The sequence below is a fragment of the Eucyclogobius newberryi genome, unplaced genomic scaffold, assembly GCF_026437365.1.
Source record: "Eucyclogobius newberryi isolate DKJ021-1_F unplaced genomic scaffold, fEucNew1.0.hap1 SCAF_6, whole genome shotgun sequence".
NCBI classification, from domain to species: Eukaryota; Metazoa; Chordata; class Actinopteri; order Gobiiformes; family Gobiidae; genus Eucyclogobius; species Eucyclogobius newberryi.
In genome coordinates this window covers 34,186,783-34,195,251 of record NW_027316278.1, presented here as the reverse complement: position 1 = coordinate 34,195,251, position 8,469 = coordinate 34,186,783, and positions in this window count along the sequence as shown.

The following is an 8,469-nucleotide window of genomic DNA, read 5'->3' as shown; positions in this document are numbered from 1 at the left end:
TCTTCATAGTGATAAACCACGCCTCTTCATAGTGATAAACCACGCCTCTTTATAGTGATTAACCACGCCTCTTCATAGTGATAAACCACGCCTCTTCATAGTGATAAACCACGCCTCTTCATAGTGATAAACCACGCCTCTTTAAAGTCATAAACCACGCCTCTTAATAATGATAAACCACGCCTCTTTATAGTGATTAACCACGCCTCTTCATAGTGATAAACCACGCCTCTTCATAGTGATAAGCCCCACCTCTTCATAGTGATAAACCACGCCTCTTTAAAGTGATAAACCACGCCTCTTCATAATGATAAACCACGCCTCTTCATAGTGATAAACCACGCCTCTTCATAATGATAAACCACGCCTCTTCATAGTGATAAACCACGCCTCTTTAAAGTGATAAACCACGCCTCTTAATAATGATAAACCACGCCTCTTTATAGTGATTAACCACGCCTCTTCATAGTGATAAACCACGCCTCTTCATAGTGATAAACCACGCCTCTTTAAAGTGATAAACCACGCCTCTTTATAGTGATAAACCACGCCTCTTCAGTGATAAACCACGCCCCTTTATAGTGATAAACCACGCCTCTTCATAGTAATAAACCAAGCCTCTTCATAGTGATAAACCACGCCTCTTTATAGTGATAAACCACGCCTCTTCATAGTGATAAACCACGCCTCTTCATAGTGATAAACCACGCCTCTTCAGTGATAAACCACGCCTCTTTAAAGTGATAAACCACGCCTCTTCATAATGATAAACCACGCCTCTTCATAGTGATAAACCACGCCTCTTCATAGTGATAAACCACGCCTCTTCATAGTGATAAACCACGCCTCTTCATAGTGATAAACCACGCCTCTTTAAAGTGATAAACCACGCCTCTTCATAGTGATAAACCACGCCTCTTCATAGTGATAAACCACGCCTCTTTAAAGTGATAAACCACGCCTCTTCATAGTGATAAACCACGCCTCTTTAAAGTGATAAACCACGCCTCTTCATAGTGATAAACCACGCCTCTTCATAATGATAAACCACGCCTCTTCATAGTGATAAACCACGCCTCTTCATAGTGATAAACCACGCCTCTTCATAATGATAAACCACGCCTCTTCATAGTGATAAACCACGCCTCTTCATAGTGATAAACCACGCCTCTTCATAGTGATAAACCACGCCTCTTCATAGTGATAAACCACGCCTCTTCATAGTGATAAACCACGCCTCTTCATAGTGATAAACCACGCCTCTTCATAGTGATAAACCACGCCTCTTTAAAGTGATAAACCACGCCTCTTCATAGTGATAAACCACGCCTCTTCATAGTGATAAACCACGCCTCTTTAAAGTGATAAACCACGCCTCTTCATAGTGATAAACCACGCCTCTTTAAAGTGATAAACCACGCCTCTTCATAGTGATAAACCACGCCTCTTCATAATGATAAACCACGCCTCTTCATAGTGATAAACCACGCCTCTTCATAGTGATAAACCACGCCTCTTCATAATGATAAACCACGCCTCTTCATAGTGATAAACCACGCCTCTTCATAGTGATAAACCACGCCTCTTCATAGTGATAAACCACGCCTCTTCATAGTGATAAACCACGCCTCTTCATAGTGATAAACCACGCCTCTTCATAGTGATAAACCACGCCTCTTCATAGTGATAAACCACGCCTCTTCATAGTGATAAACCACGCCTCTTCATAGTGATAAACCACGCCTCTTCATAGTGATAAACCACGCCTCTTCATAGTCATAAGCCCCACCTCTTCATAGTGATAAACCACGCCTCTTCAGTGATAAACCACGCCTCTTCATAGTGATAAACCACGCCTCTTCATAGTGATAAACCACGCCTCTTCATAGTCATAAGCCCCACCTCTTCATAGTGATAAACCACGCCTCTTCATAGTGATAAACCACGCCTCTTCAGTGATAAACCACGCCTCTTCAGTGATAAACCACGCCTCTTCATAGTGATAAACCACGCCTCTTCATAGTGATAAACCACGCCTCTTCATAGTGATAAACCACGCCTCTTCAGTGATAAACCACGCCTCTTCATAGTGATAAACCACGCCTCTTTAAAGTGATAAACCACGCCTCTTCATAGTGATAAACCACGCCTCTTCAGTGATAAACCACGCCTCTTCATAGTGATAAACCACGCCTCTTTATAGTGATAAACCACGCCTCTTCATAGTGATAAACCAAACCACGCCTCTTCATAGTGATAAACCACGCCTCTTCATAGTGATAAACCACGCCTCTTTATAGTGATAAACCACGCCTCTTTATAGTGATTAACCACGCCTCTTCATAGTGATAAACCACGCCTCTTCATAGTGATAAACCACGCCTCTTCAGTGATAAACCACGCCTCTTCATAGTGATAAACCACGCCTCTTTATAGTGATAAACCACGCCTCTTCATAGTGATAAACCACGCCTCTTCATAGTGATAAACCACGCCTCTTTATAGTGATTAACCACGCCTCTTCATAGTGATAAACCACGCCTCTTCAGTGATAAACCACGCCTCTTCATAGTGATAAACCACGCCTCTTTATAGTGATAAACCACGCCTCTTCAGTGATAAACCACGCCTCTTTATAGTGATAAACCACGCCTCTTCATAGTGATAAACCACGCCTCTTCAGTGATAAACCACGCCTCTTCATAGTCATAAACCACGCCTCTTCATAGTGATAAACCACGCCTCTTCATAGTCATAAGCCCCACCTCTTCATAGTGATAAACCACGCCTCTTCATAGTGATAAACCACGCCTCTTTAAAGTGATAAACCACGCCTCTTAATAATGATAAACCACGCCTCTTTATAGTGATTAACCACGCCTCTTCATAGTGATAAACCACGCCTCTTCATAGTGATAAACCACGCCTCTTTAAAGTGATAAACCACGCCTCTTTATAGTGATAAACCACGCCTCTTCAGTGATAAACCACGCCCCTTTATAGTGATAAACCACGCCTCTTCATAGTAATAAACCAAGCCTCTTCATAGTGATAAACCACGCCTCTTTATAGTGATAAACCACGCCTCTTCATAGTGATAAACCACGCCTCTTCATAGTGATAAACCACGCCTCTTCAGTGATAAACCACGCCTCTTTAAAGTGATAAACCACGCCTCTTCATAATGATAAACCACGCCTCTTCATAGTGATAAACCACGCCTCTTCATAGTGATAAACCACGCCTCTTCATAGTGATAAACCACGCCTCTTCATAGTGATAAACCACGCCTCTTTAAAGTGATAAACCACGCCTCTTCATAGTGATAAACCACGCCTCTTCATAGTGATAAACCACGCCTCTTTAAAGTGATAAACCACGCCTCTTCATAGTGATAAACCACGCCTCTTTAAAGTGATAAACCACGCCTCTTCATAGTGATAAACCACGCCTCTTCATAATGATAAACCACGCCTCTTCATAGTGATAAACCACGCCTCTTCATAGTGATAAACCACGCCTCTTCATAATGATAAACCACGCCTCTTCATAGTGATAAACCACGCCTCTTCATAGTGATAAACCACGCCTCTTCATAGTGATAAACCACGCCTCTTCATAGTGATAAACCACGCCTCTTCATAGTGATAAACCACGCCTCTTCATAGTGATAAACCACGCCTCTTCATAGTGATAAACCACGCCTCTTTAAAGTGATAAACCACGCCTCTTCATAGTGATAAACCACGCCTCTTCATAGTGATAAACCACGCCTCTTTAAAGTGATAAACCACGCCTCTTCATAGTGATAAACCACGCCTCTTTAAAGTGATAAACCACGCCTCTTCATAGTGATAAACCACGCCTCTTCATAATGATAAACCACGCCTCTTCATAGTGATAAACCACGCCTCTTCATAGTGATAAACCACGCCTCTTCATAGTGATAAACCACGCCTCTTCATAGTGATAAACCACGCCTCTTCATAGTGATAAACCACGCCTCTTCATAGTGATAAACCACGCCTCTTCATAGTGATAAACCACGCCTCTTCATAGTGATAAACCACGCCTCTTCATAGTGATAAACCACGCCTCTTCATAGTGATAAACCACGCCTCTTCATAGTGATAAACCACGCCTCTTCATAGTGATAAACCACGCCTCTTCATAGTGATAAACCACGCCTCTTCATAGTCATAAGCCCCACCTCTTCATAGTGATAAACCACGCCTCTTCAGTGATAAACCACGCCTCTTCATAGTGATAAACCACGCCTCTTCATAGTGATAAACCACGCCTCTTCATAGTCATAAGCCCCACCTCTTCATAGTGATAAACCACGCCTCTTCATAGTGATAAACCACGCCTCTTCAGTGATAAACCACGCCTCTTCAGTGATAAACCACGCCTCTTCATAGTGATAAACCACGCCTCTTCATAGTGATAAACCACGCCTCTTCATAGTGATAAACCACGCCTCTTCAGTGATAAACCACGCCTCTTCATAGTGATAAACCACGCCTCTTTAAAGTGATAAACCACGCCTCTTCATAGTGATAAACCACGCCTCTTCAGTGATAAACCACGCCTCTTCATAGTGATAAACCACGCCTCTTTATAGTGATAAACCACGCCTCTTCATAGTGATAAACCAAACCACGCCTCTTCATAGTGATAAACCACGCCTCTTCATAGTGATAAACCACGCCTCTTTATAGTGATAAACCACGCCTCTTTATAGTGATTAACCACGCCTCTTCATAGTGATAAACCACGCCTCTTCATAGTGATAAACCACGCCTCTTCAGTGATAAACCACGCCTCTTCATAGTGATAAACCACGCCTCTTTATAGTGATAAACCACGCCTCTTCATAGTGATAAACCACGCCTCTTCATAGTGATAAACCACGCCTCTTTATAGTGATTAACCACGCCTCTTCATAGTGATAAACCACGCCTCTTCAGTGATAAACCACGCCTCTTCATAGTGATAAACCACGCCTCTTTATAGTGATAAACCACGCCTCTTCAGTGATAAACCACGCCTCTTTATAGTGATAAACCACGCCTCTTCATAGTGATAAACCACGCCTCTTCAGTGATAAACCACGCCTCTTCATAGTCATAAACCACGCCTCTTCATAGTGATAAACCACGCCTCTTCATAGTCATAAGCCCCACCTCTTCATAGTGATAAACCACGCCTCTTCATAGTGATAAACCACGCCTCTTCATAGTGATAAACCACGCCTCTTCATAGTGATAAACCACGCCTCTTCATAATGATAAACCACGCCTCTTCATAGTGATAAACCACGCCTCTTCATAGTGATAAACCACGCCTCTTCATAGTGATAAACCACGCCTCTTCATAGTGATAAACCACGCCTCTTCATAGTCATAAGCCCCACCTCTTCATAGTGATAAACCACGCCTCTTCAGTGATAAACCACGCCTCTTCATAGTGATAAACCACGCCTCTTCATAGTGATAAACCACGCCTCTTCAGTGATAAACCACGCCTCTTCAGTGATAAACCACGCCTCTTCATAGTGATAAACCACGCCTCTTCATAGTGATAAACCACGCCTCTTCATAGTGATAAACCACGCCTCTTCAGTGATAAACCACGCCTCTTCATAGTGATAAACCACGCCTCTTTAAAGTGATAAACCACGCCTCTTCATAGTGATAAACCACGCCTCTTCAGTGATAAACCACGCCTCTTCATAGTGATAAACCACGCCTCTTCAGTGATAAACCACGCCTCTTCATAGTGATAAACCACGCCTCTTTATAGTGATTAACCACGCCTCTTCATAGTGATAAACCACGCCTCTTCATAGTGATAAACCACGCCTCTTCATAGTGATAAACCACGCCTCTTCAGTGATAAACCACGCCTCTTCATAGTGATAAACCACGCCTCTTTATAGTGATAAACCACGCCTCTTCATAGTGATAAACCACGCCTCTTCATAGTGATAAACCACGCCTCTTTATAGTGATTAACCACGCCTCTTCATAGTGATAAACCACGCCTCTTCATAGTGATAAACCACGCCTCTTCAGTGATAAACCACGCCTCTTCATAGTGATAAACCACGCCTCTTTATAGTGATAAACCACGCCTCTTCAGTGATAAACCACGCCTCTTTATAGTGATAAACCACGCCTCTTCATAGTGATAAACCACGCCTCTTCAGTGATAAACCACGCCTCTTCATAGTGATAAACCACGCCTCTTTATAGTGATAAACAACGCCTCGTCATATTGATAAGCCCCGCCTCTTTTCACACTGATCTTTATAGTGATGTGTTTTTATGTGAAATACTCAAAACAATAATAATAAAGTACAGGAATGAATCCAAACACAACTTTGAGTAAACAAATGTTTTAACAAGTTTAAGTACATTTTCATAATATGTATGTCAGTTATATATTGTATAATTATATATATTTTACACGTGCAAAGAACTTCAACACATTTAGGATCCTTTTTTTAAATGAATTCCATACAAATTAATTGAAGTTCAGGCTTTTTTTAAAAACTCATTGTTATTCGTAGTGGAGACTTCAGCAGATTCTCACTTAAAAGATTCTGCGTTTAGACTTTTAGCCGACAGTTTTAGAGTTTTCAGACCTCGGCAACAACACGTTCTGGAAGACAAAACCCTTCACATTTCAGTCTTCTGGAGGTGTTTAAAATGTGAACAAAACCTTACTTTTTAAACCTGAAATTGTGTGATAGAAATACTAAAATTCATATAAAACACAATATAAAACACAATACGAGCGTAGACAGAGGTTTATTCATTAGCATAAGTGATTACAAAAACATTAAGAGGCTCCAGATAAATAGACAAGATCAGAAATTATTATTAAAAAAATGTTATTTACAGTTTTGAAATAAAACATAAAACACGACTATGACGTTCTAAAAAGTATCATAGTTTTACATTAGGCCGATGCTAAAGCGGAGCCAGGTCCTAAAAGGTCACGTATTCTGCAGGTCTAAAGGATATACACAGTACTTCAGACATATTCTATTGCAGTAATAGTATTTCGCAGTGAGTATGGGGGAATAACTGTAAATACATTGTAATTGAAGCTGGGATGATGGTTTCTATGGCTCAGAGTATTTAATTTGCAGCACAAGTTAAAACCGTTGATCCACATTTAGACGGACTCGATTTCGATTCTGAGGAAAATGTTTCGATCTCAATATCACGATGAGAATGAAAATGTTCAGAACAATATTAGTACTTTGTGGTCGAGTACGTTGTGCCGCTCTAAAACTGTTCTGGAAAGGCCAGATTTGGTTCCGTTTATGAATACTTTTAGTATCAGTACTTAATAGAGAGTATTCTGGTTTTAGAATTAATTAGTATCAGATTATCCAAACTTCTGACTTTGTTTAGTCCAGTTATCTGTGAGGAGCTTAGTCCGGGTTTAGTCCCGGGTTTAGTCCCGGGTTTAGTCCCGGGTTTAGTCCCGGGTTTAGTCCCGGGTTTAGTCCCGGGTTTAGTCCCGGGTTTAGTCCCGGGTTTAGACCTGGGTTAGACCTTTTTTGTTGTGTTTTTGAGCTGTCAATTGCCATAGCAACGGTCCATATTTGCGCTGAAATTCCTGGATCCCGCTCTGACGAGGAGCTGTCACCACCTCCAGTCAAATATAGTGTCCCACTTTCCGAGCAGAATATGTGACCCTTAAGACACTGACTTTACAGAGAAAATATTCAAATAGCCACAACAGGCACCAATATTCATGGGTTCGACGACGCGTGACACACTCGCTGCTACTGCCACCTTGAGGACAAACGCTGCATGTTCACTGTGGGTTGTGCCAACAATATGTCTCAAAACAAAGGATTCTTTCTCTTCTGTAGCGTTCCCAAAGACCCTGTGTGTCCAGAAATGTGTGCCTGTGGTCAGGAGGGACCAGTGGACTTAGAGATCACTCCAGAATGAGGCTGAGCTGCTTGTTTCAGGTCTAATGCTAAAGCTAGGTTACATATTATTAAGTGGCTACATGCTAATAAACGTTAGCCTACCTGTAAACAGTTTTAACAAGCCTCATTTCTGGGTGTTATATTTTAGGCTCAGACACAAAGTCCGTGCTCTTGAAAGCTTTGAGGGCGTGTTCGGTCAGAGGGCGTGTCCAGTCAGAGGGCGTCTAACAGCTAGAGGCAACAGCACGTGTGATGTCTTCAAAATGGCAGCGACAGCAACACACAACGTCACATGACCCATGAATAGAAACAAGAGCACTTTGAATACTGGGGTCAAAGGTTAAATCACCACTACGGCGTGAAAGAGACGCGTCGTACAGTTTACGAGAGGAAAACAGGACAAGCACGGGACGAGCACAGGAGTCTAAACGATGGTCCAGGATCTTAGCACAGGAGCTAACATCTATAGAGTATTAGTATTAGAATCGCTAGTATTACTCAAGTACAAGGGA